Here is an 8,041-nt window from a genome sequence, read left to right as displayed (position 1 = left end):
AACCGGCGCGGAGGGCCTCACCTCGTTCGAGGAGAGAATCGCTGCGATCATGGGTGACGCTGCTCTCTCAGGGCTGATGGGAGGAGGTGGCTGACTATGATCACCCCACAAGGTTAATACTATGTATTTTTAGAACTCATAACAAATGTGCTCATACAGTAACCTACACTGTGAGATAAAGGTTCATGCGTAAATGTTTTATGTGTGGTATTTGTAACATCACCTCTAAGTGTCGCCAAAGCACCAAAAGCTGCAGAAACGTGCGTACGCCAGCCATGAAGTTGACGTGAGGCACCGCACATTTCTACAGTCATGTCACTCTTGTTACATCTGAACTTTACCGTGAAAAAGAACGGATGCCACGTTTTCTTGCGTACGCACCTTTTGTACATGAGGTCCCTGGACTGCTGGCAGGCCAGTCTCCTACTCGCATTCTTTTACTATAAAGCCACGCTGTTGTAACACGTGCAGAATATGACTTGATATTGCAGTGACGTCCCTGAAAAAGATGTTATTTGGATGACAGCATATGTTACTCCAAAACCTGTAGGTACCATTCAGCAATAACAGTGCCTTCATAGATGTGCAAGTTACCCATGCCATGGGCACTAACACACTCATCACAGATGGTGGCTTTTGAATTTTGTGCTGATCAGAATCCGGATGGTCCTTTTCCTCTTTGGCCCGGAAGACATACAGTGGGTACGGAAGTTTTTCAGACCCCTGCTTGCCTGCATGGCGTTTGCTAAAAAAAAAACACCTGAAGGACTCCAAGATGGTGAGAAATAAGATTTTCTGGTCTGATGAGCCAAAGATATAACTTTTTGGCCTTAATTCTAAGCGGTATGTGTGGAGAAAACCAGCCACTGCTCATCACCTGTCCAATACAGTCCCAACAGTGAAGCATGGTGGTGGCAGCATCATGCTGGGGGGGGGGTTTCAGCTGCAGGGACAGGACGACTGGTTGCAATCGAAGGAAAGATTAATGCGGTCAAGTACAGGGATATCCTGGATGAAAACCATCTCCAGAGAGCTCAGAACCTCAGACTGGGCTGAAAGTGCACCTTCAAAAAAGACAATGACCCTTAGCACACAGCTAAAATACCGAAGCAGTGACTTCAGAACAACTCCGTGACTGTTTTTGAATGGCCCAGCCGGAGCCCTGACTTAAACCCAATTGAGCATCTCTGGAGAGACGTGAAAATGGCTGCCCACCAACGTTCACCATCCAACCTGACAGAACTGGAGAGGATCTGCAAGGAGGAATGGCAGAGGTGGCAATATCCTTTATACAATGATGCCAGTTTTTAATTCAGTGCTGCCTGAGGATCACGGTCATCTAATGTTGGTTTTCGGCCTTGCCGCCTACGTGCAGCGATTTCTCCAGATTCTCTGAATCTTTTGATGATATGACTGAATTATATCCCTAAATTCCTTGCAATTATGTGTTGTTAAACATTGCTCTTAAACTGTTGGACTATTAGCTCATGCAGTTGTTCACAAAGTGGCGAACCTTGCCCTGACCTTGCTTCTGGAATGTACCAAACAGGTGTTTTTAGAGCATTCCTCAATTTTCCTAGTCTTTTGTTGTTCTTGTCCAAGCTTTTTTTTTTTTAACGGGGAGAATATTTGCAAAAAAAAAACAAAGTTTATCAGTTTAAACTATATACTAAAATATTTTGTTTTTGTAGTGTATTTAATTGAATATGCGGTGTAAAGGATTTGCAAATCATTGTATTCTCTTTTTATTTATTTATTACATTTACGTCCCAACTTTATTTGGAATTGGGGTTTGTAATTCTCAATTCAGACAGCAGGACGGGAAAACTCGCATTTTGTTGTCTTTGTAGCAAATTCCTCAACCGTCACGGGGACGTCAAAAACAAGCGTGCTAATGCGGAACGCAAGGTTGGACAAAGAAAGCGGAGTGGATGCATAGGGTAGTGTTGTATTGTCTTGCATGGATGACTGTCAAAATAATAAGACAATGATTGTGTCATCGACAAAGGGGGGTGTTGCTGACTGGCTGACAGACTGTGATTGGCTGTCATGTCAGACTGTGATTGGCTGACAGATTGGCTGTCATGACAGATTGTGATTGGCTGACAGATTGCCTGTCCTGTCAGATTTTGACACAACCATTCACGCAGTCACTGAGTGGGAATTGAAACCAAGCTTCCTGCACCAAAAGTAAGGCGAGCATTCCTATACCCTCAGTGACCATTAATGATTGTATAATCCATCCATCCATCCATTTTCTGAGCCGCTTCTCCTCACTAGGGTCGCGGGCGTGCTGGAGCCTATCCCAGCTGTCATCGGGCAGGAGGCGGGGTACACCCTGAACTGGTTGCCAGCCAATCGCAGGGCACATAGAAACTAACAACCATTCGCACTCACAGTCATGCCTACGGGCAATTTAGAGTCTCCAATTAATGCATGTTTTTTTTGGGATGTGGGAGGAAACCGGAGTGCCCGGAGAAAACCCACGCAGGCACGGGGAGAACATGCAAACTCCACACAGGCGGGGACGGGGATTGAACCCCGCACCTCAGAACTGTGAGGCTGACGCTCTAACCAGTCGTCCACCGTGCCGCCGATTGTATAATCCCTCCAGTTTCTTTATCGCGTATCCTCATCAGGGTTGCGGGCTGCTGGAGCCCATCCCAGCTACCTTCAGGTGGGAGTACATGCTGAACCAGTCGCCAGCCAATCGCAGGGCACGTATAGTGTAGACAAACAACCATTCACACTCACATTCACTCCTACGGGCAATTTAGAGTCTTCAATCAACCTACCACGCATGTTTTTGGGATGTGCGAGGAAACCGGAGAAAACCCATTCAGGCACGGGGAGAACATGCAAACTCCACGCAGGCGGGGCCAGGATTTTTAACCCCGGTCCCCAGAATTGTGAGGCAGATGTGCTAACCGGTTATCAACCGTGCCCATTCTATAATCATCTTGCATAAAAGAAAATCCAATACAAGAATAGCGTACTGTCAGTGTGCCCTAAATTCCCCCGCGCATATTTTATTTCATTTTCCAACAAGATATTACGGTTTGTACTGCAGTATCCGTGTAAGTTTCAAGGTGATCGTTTGCAATGCTATTGCGTCTGGAGCATGGTTCTAAACCTGCTCTTTTTGTAATACCTTGAGATAACTTCTGCTTTTAACTTCTGGGCTATAAATATGAAATTGACTGGGCGTAAAAAAAAAAGTCTCATTTGGGTAAGAAAAAAATAACAAAGAATGGCAGTATACTCAGTCGTAATAATTATATCACATATGTATAATTATATGCAGAAGTTGCTACCCATTTGGTACTAGTTGGAGGGGGCATACTTGGTATACAAACACCTGCTGCCACTCACATTGGCAGCATCATTATAACATGTCCCAGGGATAATTGTGTGCTGGCTGTATATATGAGTTTGTGGTGATTGACAGCTCCAGTCTGCTGCTCCACTCACCTCTCCTTTGACTTTTTGTACGGAAGAACTGTCAGAGAGTTTAATGGCAGACACAGTCCCAAGGCATGCATTGACGGCAGGGATTTCTGCATGAAATAAGTTCGACAACGATTCCACGCCAACAGCACCTTGTCTATTACAGTGTTATTATATACAATCCTCAAAATATTTAACCTGTTTTGTTTTGCCGTGGACAGACCTGCTATGTCTCTATCACTTGCAGAACATTTTGTTTTGACGGACAAATAGGAGTCTTTTTTTTCCCTCTGGAGTAAATAAAACCGACGTATTTTTATTTCAAATTAATCCACGTTGCCGTGATTGTGTGAAACAATCAAGTTTAGTTCGTGGTACAAATGCATCATTCAAATTGTTGTTCTAGTGACTTTTTGTAGCTTCTATAATGGTAGAACAACAAAGGGTTTTAGTCAAGTACCAAAGTGTCTGCCACATTAAAAAAAAAAATGTTTTTCTCCATTGTCTCTCGTATTTGCAAAATGTTGCATCAATATCCTTTCATGCCATCCAAGCTCATTCATCCCCTGGAGATGGGAATAGGAGAAGGAGTGATCTATTTATGTTGCTGATGTGGATCTTTGATCTGCCAAGTTGGAAACTTTGATCTGTCATTTCGTTATGTCGACGAGAAACGTCCCATGTATTTTGAGCACAGTTGCTCTCTTATGTCCTGAACTTGTCTTGAAAGCCTCAAGGCAAACCTCAACCTGATTTCTGGTCAGGACTCTCATTGTCTGTATCAAAGCCAATGTTTTCACTTCGTTTAGTAATTCGTGTCAATCAAATGTTCAAACCGAATGTACTTCTCCATATTTTCTTGCCTCTGTCATGCAGTCATTTATTCCTATTAATGACGATGAATACAATAGTTCAAAAGGGAAAAGTTCAATATTAAGTCATGTTGCAAAATTGCCTCACTTGGATGGACTATTCCATTGTGATAATAAAACAAATAATAATAAAGGTAATACTGCAATACTCACATTTTGAGCAAGGTAAAAAAAAACATAATTTCCCTATCATTGTAACATAATTAAGGTAGATATTTTTTTTTGTAACCACTTACCATTTGGAATAAGGTGTTTTGAATAATAGTATCATTATTGTATAAAGGTTCACTATGTCTCTTTTAATTTTATGTATAATCACTGTATATTTATGTATTTACGTTTGTATCTTAAATGTGTAGGCAGAAGCTCAAGGGAAGCTCACAAGTATTTATTACAAATAAAGGCAAATAAAGGTACAGGGTCGCAGGATCAAAAATTACGAAATGAATAAAGTCCAAAAACCAGGGTACAAAAGGAATAAATAAACACAAAAAAACTCACCACCACAGACAACAAGTTTATTTTCATAGCCCTTAATTACAAAAGCGTCTCAAAGGTCGGCGACGTCCCCTGCTCTCAACCCTCAAACCGGGCAACAAAAAACTCAAAACCCCTTTTGGGGAAAAAAAGAAGATAACTTGAGAAGAGACCACAGATGGCGAGATCCCCTTTTCACGATAACCAGATTGCAATGGAGGTCAAGTGGGCAATATTTATCACGTAGTTTGGGGGTTATACAATGTTAGTTAAAACAGCATGGGAATCAATTTAATGAGATAAAGTGCGACGCAGGTAGAGGCTATTTGGAGAAGTGGTTCCTCCTGACCCGGTCTGTCAATGCAGAATCTGCCATACCATCACCTCCAGGGAAGTGGTACACCTCAGATCTTGTGCAGAAGCCATACAGCAACAGCCTTCAATCATCGCCGCCTTGCCCCCCAGAGGAGGGGGGAGGACAGAAGAGAAGCGGCAGTAAAACAGCGACAGTGAGAACTAATGTCATACGCGTATGATATCACCAAGTGGCAGTATATACTATAAATACTGAATACAGGGCCTTGTACCGATCCCTGTGGGACTCCGCAAGTGACATTCCAATACTTATAGGTCTTGTTGCCATGGATTACATGATGTGTCCTCTCTGAGAGGAGATCTAAATCAGGAACACTGCAAGAACTTTCTAAATCTTACCTAATGAAAACATCTTATTGTACTTATTTTAAGACAGTTTTGACTTTTTTGTTCTAATTTATCAGCAAGACAAAAAGACTTGTTTTAAGATACAAGATCTTATTTCAAGAATATTAGTAAGTCAATTCATACTTGTGCCATTGGCAGATTTCACTTTCATTTACTTTTGGGACAAAATGTCTTGTTTTTAATATTCTTTCCTTGTTTTAAGAAAGTCATTTTTTTCCCCAGTGAAAGTACTAAGCCTTTAATACTGCTACACTTTTTGAGTACAACAAAGTACAATGGTCAAATTGAAAACAAGGAATGAATACAGTACAAACAGACAACAGGTAGAGAGAAAGAGATGACGAGCACACGAGCACAAAACTCCAGATGAACCCAAAGACAAAAAGAAATGACCAGAGTATAACCAAAACAATCCTGAAATACGCATATCATAACGAAGATACAGTAATAAACCAGCCGCACACCAAGCAAACTAGACTGAAATCCAATCCCGAACAAACAAAAGTCGGCAACTGACCCTCGCACACCTACCAACTCACTGCAACAAGAAAATGAGACCCCTGCATTGTTATTGTGAAATGCCATTGACTTGCGATTTGACATTTGGCATCAGACCCAAACTAGTTGCAAATGGTAAGCAAGTTGTTGCAGAACCCAAATGAATTGCTCACAGGCTTTTAGCCACGTTCCACAGTGGCTTGCTTTAATCATGGGTCAAAGAATTGAGTCCAACACAACAAACACCGGTCTAGACCGTCCTAAATTAGAAAAATCTCACAAGCAATTACTTCTTATTTTATTTCACCTCAGTCGAGCTGCCAGTCGCCTAAAAATCAATCCCAACATGTCATCTTGAAGGATGTCTCAATCACAAAATTGCATCTTGAGGAGAGCACAAGGAGAAGATGGCTTCAGAGTGAAAACGTTTGCAGTTCGACACCAAAGAGAGAATATTGACGTGCTACTGACCTTCACCACATGCAGATAAAACAAAGGCTAAATGCAAGAAAACTGAAGAGATGTGCGGCATGAATTTAAATAATGACACGATAAAACGGTGCTGCGCATCTGTCACCACCACAAAAACGTTTTTGGTTTAAATGCATTACTGTACAGGCAATAAAGTAACAATTTAACATTATTAACTGTCTTATACATTAAGTATAAACATAAGTTCACCAGTCAGTATCTTTAAACACTCAGCGGTGATGTGTACATTACACAGTATACAGTAAAATTAAAATCAACCGCTTACATAAGGTAAAACCTACCACTCTTTAACGGTTTCTTTTGTCAAGTGACTGACAAGCGACAAGCACATGACAGCTAACCAGTGGGCGTCTTGCTAGGTAGTGTGAGAAGGAGTCCACATCTTCACTCGGTGTTGCTTCTTGTCAGACAACCTCAGACAACAGCTCACAACAGTAGAATACACAACCTTGTCTACTAAGGTTTACTGACAGCTCGGATGCAATATTGATGTCATGCATGAATGATGCTTCGAACTCCGAAAACTGTTTGGACTTTGAGGCATACTTTTCTGTCCCCTGCAGTATTTTACTATCCAAAAACAATGTTACATGATGATAAACAGAGGCGAGCACTAGGACCACACGAAAAATGCCTGCCAACCGTTGCAGTGCATTGGTTTATCCAGAAATGCCCAATACGTCGTTCATAAAGATGATGCAGGTCGATCGCATGCGACATTTAAACGTCCATGCGTGATCAGCACGTGCTTATCATAATATGAATGCAAGCAAGGAGTCGCTACACATAAACACAAAAACATCGAAGATTACGATTGCCATGTAATTACTGCAACTATGTAGGCTACAATAATGACTAGATAAATAAATACAGCGGCACGGTGGCCGACTGGTTAGAGCGTCAGCCTCACAGTTCTGAGGACGCGGGTTCAATCCCCGGCCCCGCCTGTGTGGAGTTTGCATGTTCTCCCCGTGCCTGCGTGGGTTTTCTCCGGGTACTCCGGTTTCCTCCCACATCCCAAAAACATGCATGAATTGGAGACTCTAAATTGCCCGTAGGCATGACTGTGAGCGCGAATGGTTGTTTGTTCCTATGTGCCCTGCGATTGGCTGGCAACCAGTTCAGGGTGTACCCTGCCTCCTGCCCGATGACAGCTGGGATAGGCTCCAGCACGCCGCGACCCTAGTGAGGAGAAGCGGCTCAGAAAATGGATGGATGGATGGATAAATAAATACAATATTTGCCGCCCCCCGCCTTTCACATCAAAGTTACACCACTGATTAAACATACAGTATGTGTGCTCTCTCTGTTCATACTCTATAACAACTGTAAAAATGGACGAGACCACGAGAAGAGCTCTTAAAAGAAAAAAAAGAAAAAGCTTGATCTTGGTATGTCGATAATAATTGTGGACCAACTCTATTAACTTAGGTTCACTAATGAATCGGGAACCAATGAATAGTTAGGATAAATTTAATGGTAGTAACATTTCTAGGTCTGTGTAAATGTAATTTTTCTCAGAATAATCAAAT

The sequence above is a fragment of the Phyllopteryx taeniolatus genome, chromosome 10 (genome assembly GCF_024500385.1).
Source record: "Phyllopteryx taeniolatus isolate TA_2022b chromosome 10, UOR_Ptae_1.2, whole genome shotgun sequence".
Taxonomy (NCBI): domain Eukaryota; kingdom Metazoa; phylum Chordata; class Actinopteri; order Syngnathiformes; family Syngnathidae; genus Phyllopteryx; species Phyllopteryx taeniolatus.
This window is presented reverse-complemented; position numbering follows the sequence as displayed.